This window comes from Psammomys obesus, unplaced genomic scaffold (genome assembly GCF_907164565.1).
Source record: "Psammomys obesus unplaced genomic scaffold, mPsaObe1.curated_primary_1811, whole genome shotgun sequence".
NCBI classification, from domain to species: Eukaryota; Metazoa; Chordata; class Mammalia; order Rodentia; family Muridae; genus Psammomys; species Psammomys obesus.
The window spans coordinates 20,705,695-20,714,179 of record NW_026592118.1 but is presented as its reverse complement, the minus strand read 5'-3'; the positions used below and the strand labels follow the sequence as shown (position 1 = coordinate 20,714,179).

General features: G+C 39.9%; 1 pseudogene; it reads right to left on the bottom strand.

The window, feature by feature from the left end:
• Positions 1–3,318: 3,318 nt before the first annotated feature.
• On the bottom strand, positions 3,319–7,581 carry LOC129680783 (60S acidic ribosomal protein P1-like; annotated as a pseudogene).
• Between the last annotated feature and the right edge of the window lie 904 nt (positions 7,582–8,485).

The following is an 8,485-nucleotide window of genomic DNA, read 5'->3' as shown; positions in this document are numbered from 1 at the left end:
CGTACCACAATTTCTGCAGCCATTCTTCAGTTGAGGGGCATCTGGGCTGTTTCCAGCTTCTGGATACCTGACCTTTGACAAAGATGCCAAAACCATACAATGGAGGAAAGATAGCATCTTCAACAAATGGTGCTGGTCTAACTGGATGTCTTCATGTAGAAAAATAAAAATAGATCCATACTTATCACCCTGCACAAAACTAAAGTCCAAGTGGATCAAAGACCTCAACATAAAACCAGACACATTAAATCGGTTAGAAAAAAAAGTGGGGAAGACCCTAGAACTCATTGGTACAGGAGACAGCTTCCTGAACAGAACACCAACAGCACAGGCTCTAAGAGCAACAATCAATAAATGGGACCTCATGAAACTGAAAAGCTTCTGTAAAGCAAAGGACACCGTCATCAAAACAAAACGACTGCCTACAGACTGGGAAAGAATCTTCACCAACCCTTTATCTGACAGAGGACTAATATCCAGTATATATAAAGAACTAAAGAAGCTGAAAAACAGCAAACCAAGTAATCCACTTAAAAAATGGGGAACAGAGCTAAACAGAGAACTCTCTGTAGAGGAATATCAAATGGCAGAGAAACACTTAAAGAAATGCTCAACCTCATTAGCCATTAGGGAAATGCAAATCAAAACTACCCTGAGATTTCACCTTACACCCATCAGAATGGCCAAGATGAAAAACTCAAGTGACAACACATGCTGGAGAGGTTGTGGAGAAAGGGGAACCCTCCTCCATTGCTGGTGGGAATGTAAACTCGTACAACCACTCTGGAAATCAATCTGGCGCTTTCTCAGACAACTAGGAATAGCACTTCCTCAAGATCCAGCCATACCACTCCTAGGCATATATCCAAAATTTGCTCAAGTACACAAAAAGGACATTTGCTCAACCATGTTTGTAGCAGCTTTATTTGTAATAGCCAGAAGCTGGAAACAGCCCAGATGCCCCTCAACTGAAGAATGGAATTTTCTTATTACAGAATAAATTATTATAAAATAATAGCTTTAAACACTTATCTCACGTGCTCTATAGGCCTGGGTTCCCTGTAGAGTTTCAGGAACTGGTGACTTAGGTGTGCACAAACTTGAGACAGGTGATGCTCACTCTTAAGCATCACAATGCAATGTCCAGATTCAAACCAGACAGTAGGGTAGAGAAATCAGCATTTGAATGAGCAAGGGTAAATTTGTATACATTCCACAAGAGCATTATACCAACATACTCAACTAGTGGTGGCTCATGTCTCCATTCTTAAGGTCATCATTTTTTTCTGTTGCTGTTGTCAGATATACTTAACACAAACCTAATGAATCTATGTTGCACTTACAGAATGTGGCTCAAGGTTAGAGCCCTGCTTTTGGTTCTATGATTCAGAAAAGCACAGGAAACATTGCTATCCTATGAACTTACCTATAAATTAGAACTGAAAACTTGGTTATAAGCCTAAATATTCTCTGAAACTCATAGAATTTCAGTGTGTATTATAAACTCAGATGTGCTTTCCATGGGTCACCTTATAGCACAAGACCAAAAAGAATCAGTGTATGCAAAGACAGAGGAAAACCCTGGCAAGACTAAATAAACTGCCATGGTTATTTGTGATTTGTCCATATTGCCTTTGTTTTTCCTTTTCAAGGACCCCATAGGCCAGTGATTTTTCTTTGAGGAATCACATATGTTGATACACTTCTGACTAATGAGAGAAGCTACATAATGACAGCAAAGACAACTATCATATTCCATCTCCTACACCTAAATAAGCCTGGTGCCTATGACAGTGGACATTTTTTATCTTAATGAGCTGCATATCTTTTTAAAAAGACATTTGGGTTTTCATGAAGGAGCGAGGAGAGGTAGCCATGGGCTCCAATGGCTATGGTTTGGAATCAGGATAACAATAAAGTTGGGACTGAGAAAAGTAGAGAAAACAATCAAAATTTGTACTTGATATGTTTTACAAATATGGCCGTCTTTACAGGAAGCCATACCCATCTTGATTTCTTGAAGGTTAGGCACTTATATTTTTTTTAATTATAAAATTGTAAGATGACCTTTTATTCTGAAGTTTTCTTTTCTGGGAGAAGATAACAATTTTTATTCTTTTATTCTGAAAGCTTTTTCTAGGAGAAAAATAACAATTTCTAGATCTCCAGAAGCAGCCTAACACAAGGCTATTTTTAGTCTTGGTAATAATTCAACATTTCTTTTATTTGCAGTCCTTCCTCTCTCTTCTTACCACTAACAAAAGAAGGCCTCTAATTATCTAGGCTTCAACCACAAGGCTACTACTTATCTCACCATATAAGCATCACTCTAACAAAAGCCTTAAGTCTTTCCACTGGCTAGCATAAAAACAGTGAATTCAATCAGGTACAGCACATCTTTCAATCCCAGAACTTGGGTGGCAGAGGCAGGCTGCCCTGAGTTCAAAGCCAGCCTGATTTACACAGTAAGTTCCAGGACAGCCAGGGCTACACAGAAAAACTGTGGCTTCAAAAAAATAAAATAAGGAATGAATGAATGAATGAATGAATGAATGAATGAATGAATGAATGAAAAACAGTGACTACATATTCCTGTTATATGTAAGAAATTTCTTTTGTATTTATGGATATTTTTCTCTTTAGACTTTCAATTTAAAATAATCCAACCCCACAGACATGTAAAAAAAACTGCTGTAAATAATACCCATGAGCACTCCTTTTAGACTAACCAACTGTCATCATTTCTCCACAGTTTCCTTCTCTTTCCACTTCCATTTGTATGCATGCCCATAGGTAAATATTCACACAAGGATTCTTAATTAGCGTTGGGATTTGTGCATTGGAAGTGGGATGGCTTAAAATACAGTTATCATCATCTGTGCTTCTCTGGCTGACTCAGTCAGGTGGGTGGTTTCTGCTCGGCGTCCTCAGTACCCACCTGACTGAGTCAGCCACAGAAGCACATGCTCGTCGTTTGAGGCAGAAATCTTCATACCCTCCTGTTGGTATAATGTTTGATTCCCGTTGTTCCCAACCGCTGAACACATTTTTTGGGGTTTTTTGTTTGTTTCGTTTTTGCTTTTCAAGACAAGGTTTCTTTGGGTAATTAGGGTTGTGCTAGAACTCTCTCTATAGGTCTACAGAGAGACCTAGACTGGCCTGGAACACATAGAGATCAGCCTGCCTCTGTCTCTGGAGTTCTCAGAATAAAGGCACGTGCCACCAAAACTTGGCTCTGTGCCCATGTTTTTTTTGTTGTTGTTGTTGTTTGTTTGTTTTAATAATGCAGCATTTTATTGGACATGTTAACAAAAGAGTTTAGTCAAAAAGGCCATAGTCCATGTCCTCGTCAAACTTCTCAGATTCTTCCTTCTTCACTTCTACTTTTTTCTCCTTAGCTGGGACAGAAGTAGAGGCGGGGACAGGACTGCCCACTGGAGCAGCTCCAGCTGCTGGAGCAAGGAAGGGGGGATTGTGCACCAGCCCTTATGTTGCAGATGAGGCTCCCAATGTTGACAATGGCCAGGGACTTTGCAAACAATCCAGCCAGAAAGGTTCCGCCTTGATACCAGCTGCTTTAACGAGGGCATTGATCTTCTTTCTTTCTTTCTTTTTAAAATGTATTTATTTATTATAATTTAGTCACTTTATATCCTAAATGTAGCCCCCTCCCTTGTCTCCTCCTGGACCCACCCTCCCTCACTGTTGCCTTCTATTCCCATTCCTTAGACCACAGAAAGAGGGAGCCCTCCTCCCCTACCATCTGATCCTAACCTGTCAAGTCTCATCAGTACTGACTGGATCCTCTTCCTCTGTGGCCAGGGGGAAAATGATCAAAGAGTGGACAACGGCGTCCATGGCAGAGATAACTCTTGCTCCCCTTACTAGGGATCCCATACGGAAACTTAACTGCCTATAGACTACATCTGGAGAGGGCATCTAGGTCTGAGAGGACTTAATTCCAAGGAGCCAGCCAATTCCAATTGGAGGGACATAGACTCCATGGACACTAGGCAGTCCCAACACAGGTTGCATAGCCACAGTATAAATTCTCCTTTCTGACTTTAAACGTGGCCTTCCAGCAATCCTCGAAATCACTGCCATTTTGTGAAGGTGGTGATCCCCGCTTGCTGGAATGCACTGTAGAATAAAGGCTCTTGGTTTTTGCATACTATCTTGAGCCTGGGGTCTTTCTTTGGTGATTCACGAACACTAACATTTGGGGGTTCATCCCCAGATCTCTGAGAACCACTATTCAAACTAGTTGAGTATTAAAGGGGCTCTTTTTCTCCCCAACCAATCAGTAAGCTTTTTTTTTGTTGTTTTCTTTTTTGAGTGTTCCATGTCTGGTCCGATGTCTTTGTGTCTGGTCTAGTGTTTTTTGTGTTCTGGAAGTAGCTCGAGTGCAGTCTGCAGGCTGAAAAAGACTTAATGGATATACAGACAGTCCAACGGTCAGGGTGGAGGAAGATGTTCCTAATCCCTGGAGAGGGTCTTGAGGTCCTCTTCAAGTTATGGAATAACTGGATAATTCTCATCTGGTTCTCGTAGAATCTGAAGATTCTCATCTGGTTTCTGAGCCAGGTCTGTTTACCTCTCGTTCAAGAGCAAGACCAGGAGATGCTGTTATCTGGTTTTCCATTCATTTTCCCGGAATGTCTGTCTGTGTGCGTTCCTGTCTTCATCCTCATCGCTATGTTACTGTGGGGTTTGACTCAGCTGTTTCAATCATGGTCAAACTTCATCTACCCCCTTAGCCATCCGTTTTCTCTCACCCCAGCTTGGAAGTGGAGGGGATCCCGGCAGCACGCAGGCAGTGGTCTCAGCACCTCTGTCCTCTCTCCTCATTTCTGACCAGCAGCCCCAAGCGCCCCCACCAGCGGTCTGCCAGTACCTCCGGGCAAGCACATGTAGTTGAGCCAGGGTGGGCGCTTCGATATGGGCTGCTTCCTCTGGACCCCAGGCCGAGGGCACCCCAACTGCACCTATGGGGTCCAGAGACCTCTGGGGAACAGCACGCAGAGATGAGGGGTTCAGCGTGGGGAGACCCAGGCGTGGCACCTCTCTGCAGGCCATGATTCCCCATCAGCTGCAACCTACCAACCTGCTGACAAGCTCCAGCTCCTGCCTGGATTCAACAGATAGCAAGGTGCACTTCCCTGGAAATTACAGCTGGAGAAAGTAAGGGAAGTTTTGTCTGTCTGTCTGTTTTAAATGGATGCATGACCACTACATTTTAAACGTATGAGTTTACTGTGCTCTGTATGCCTTTGTCATAGAGTAAATCTGTAAAGTCTGTAACAAAAAATCAAGTAACCTTGTAGAGCACTTAGTCTACAGCCTGCCCCATGAGAGAGCAGCCCACCGTCTTGAGATAGCCACATGGTATAGGAAAACAATTACAGAAACTATTAGTCAAAATGAATTTTCTGTTTATTATCCTATCTCCTTATAGACTATGAAGGTAACAAGTTTCATTTTACATTGGTATGGATATATATATATATATATATATATTATAAATATATATAAATATTCAAGGTTAAATTCTCACAACATACTGTATATATGATGGTAAAATTTCAAGGTTACAAAGATTGATTCTGATTAACAAGCTACTGTGTTGCTGACTCTGGAAATGGGTGAATGTTTCCACAGTAGCACCATGTTTTTAAATTGCCCACCACTGTCAGTAACAACACCTGGCTGGAAGCCATGAAGACTCAAGGATAAAGAGGTCGATCCATGTTTTCATAGCCATCTTAACTAAGGGCAGTCACATGACTGGCAGCCGTCTTGGTGGTAGAAGAGTCATGATCTGCCTCCATCATTGTTGAGGGCTGCCAGCTGTGTTCAGTACCCTGTTTAGTGCCAAGTGCAACTTGTGTCCTCTAAATTTTTGCTGTTTAGGCTCAATAATGCAATGTGGTAAAATCAGCAAATTTTACCCAGTCCCTCTATGAACTGTATCTACAATTGAACGTTTTGATTTGATATTAGTTCAGATTTAAAGCTATGCTAATACCTGATACAGTTGATTGCAAGATTGAGCTTTACATTTTCAAGGTTAAGCCTAGGATGGGTAAGTACAAAGTTTGCCTCTTCTGATTTTGCTGATTTGGATAGTTTCTCTCTGCCTTTTAGTTAGTTTGGCTAAAGGTTTACCTATCTTATTGATTTTCTCAAAGAACCAGCTCTTGGTTTCATTAATTCTTTGAATTGTTTTCTTTTTTTCTAATTTATTGATTTTAACCCTGAGTTGCATTATTTCTAGATGTCTATTTCCAAATGTCTACTAATTTTGGGTGTGTCTGCTCTTTTTATTTCTAGGTCTTAAGGTGTGTCACTAAGTTGCCTGTATGAGATGTCTCCAATTTCTTTACCATGCACTTAGTGCTATCAACCTTCCTCTTAGCGCTTCTTTCAATGTGTCCTATTGTCCTATAAGTTTGGATATGTTGTGCCTTCATTTTCATTGAATTCCAGGAAGTCTTTACTTTCTTTCTTTATTTTTTCCCTGACCCAGTTGTCATCGAGTAGGGAGTTGTTCAGTATTTTTCAAGTGTTTTAATGTGTTTCAGTTTCCATTCAGTTTCAGTGCTTTTTTTCCTATTTCTGTTGTTGGTTAGGTCCAGTTCATGGTGGTCTGAGAGGATACAAAGGATTATTTCCATTTTCTTGTATCTTTTGGTGCTTGCTTTGTGACTGACTATATAGTCAGTTTTGGAGACGGTTACATGAGGTACTGAGAAGAAGGTATATTCTTTTTTTGTCTTTGGGTGAAAAGTTCTGTAGAAGTCTATTAGGTTCATTTGATTCATGGCATTTGTTATTATTTCTCTCTTTTGTTTCTCTTTGTTAATCTGTCCTTTGGTAAGAGTGGGGTTTTGAGGTCTCCCACTATTAATATGTGGGGATCGATGTCTGTTTTTAAGCTTTAGTAATGTTTATATTTTGCAAATGTGGGTGCCTTTGTATTTGGGGCAGAGATGTTCAGAACTGAGATATCTTCTTGGTGCAGTTTTCTTTTGATGAGAATGAAGTGTCCTTCCTCATTTCTTTTGAGTAGTTTTGGTTGAAAGTCTATTTTATTAGGTATTAGAATGGCTATTCCAGCTCGCTTCTTGGTTCCATTTTCTTGGAAAACCTTTTTCCAGCCCTATACACTGAGGTAATGTCTATCTTTGTGCTGAGGTGTTTCTTGTATGCAGCAGAATGATGGGTTGTGTTTACACATCCATTCTGTTAGTCTGTGTCTTTTTATTGAAGAGTTGAGTCTATTGATGTTGAGAGAGATTAATGAGCAGTGGCTGTTAGTTCCTTCTATTTTGGTGTCCTTTGTGGTAGTGTCCTTTGTGTACTTGTCTATTTTTGGTTTTGCTGTTGTGAAATTTTTTATATCCTGTGGGGTTTTTTTGTTTTTGTTTTTTTGTTTTGTTTTGTTTTATTTTTTGGCATGGAAGTTTTCCTTCTAGTGTCTGCTGTGGGGCTGGGTTTGATCTTATCCTCTGTGACTGTCACTTCATTGTCATGCAAGATGAGAGTGAAGTAGATGCAAGAAAGCTGGAAGATGGAGGCCATGTTGCTGCTGCCTGCATGCTGCTAGCTGCCAGAACCTCACCACAATGGGCCTTAGCTTCCTTGGAAGAATCAGCCATCTTGGTAGTAGCTAAAGAAAAGCTGTGCTCATGGTTTTAAATGTTTGATTTTAAGTATATCTGTTTCTACTGTTAGCTTTAAATGTTCATGATTTACTATATAATTTGCAATGGTGATATTTTATCAGATATTATTCACAGAAATCACTGTTCTCTATGTCATATATACTAACTTTTGGCATTTGGATGTCAGAGTTATGATAGCTTCATAAACCAAATTGAAATGTTATTCCTCTTTGTCTAGATTCTGCACTAGTTTATAAGGTGAACATCATATATTCTTGTAAGATGAAAGCGTAGAATCTTCTTTCTGAATCATTTGGAGAATATGGAATTTGTATATATATGCATATGTCACAATATATACATATATATGATGAATTTATAGAATATATTTTAATGAGCGAGTTAAAACCTAGTTGTCCAAATGACATCATCTTCAAACATTTGATTGTGTAATTATAGTAAGCAAGAGATTCCCTTGCATATAAATATTATAATCAAACCCAGAAAATTAGCACTAAACCTGTTTCTGTTTTGTACCGACACACCATTCAAGTATTAGTTTTATAAATGCCTTTTCTGCAGAATGGTGTCATTTGCAATTATCGATCACACTTGGCTTTTGTCTTTGAATGCTCCAGTTAAGACAGTCTCCTACCTTGTTGGTTTGTTCACATTGGTAGTGCTCAAATTGTAACTGTGTGCAGAAGGCCTCCTCCCAGTTTGCGTTTGTCTGACACATGTTTGACAAGGAGGACAGTAGTACTTGTGGCTTTTTTTGCATCCTCTCACTGATTGTGATTATCTTTTATTTTGTTTATTTG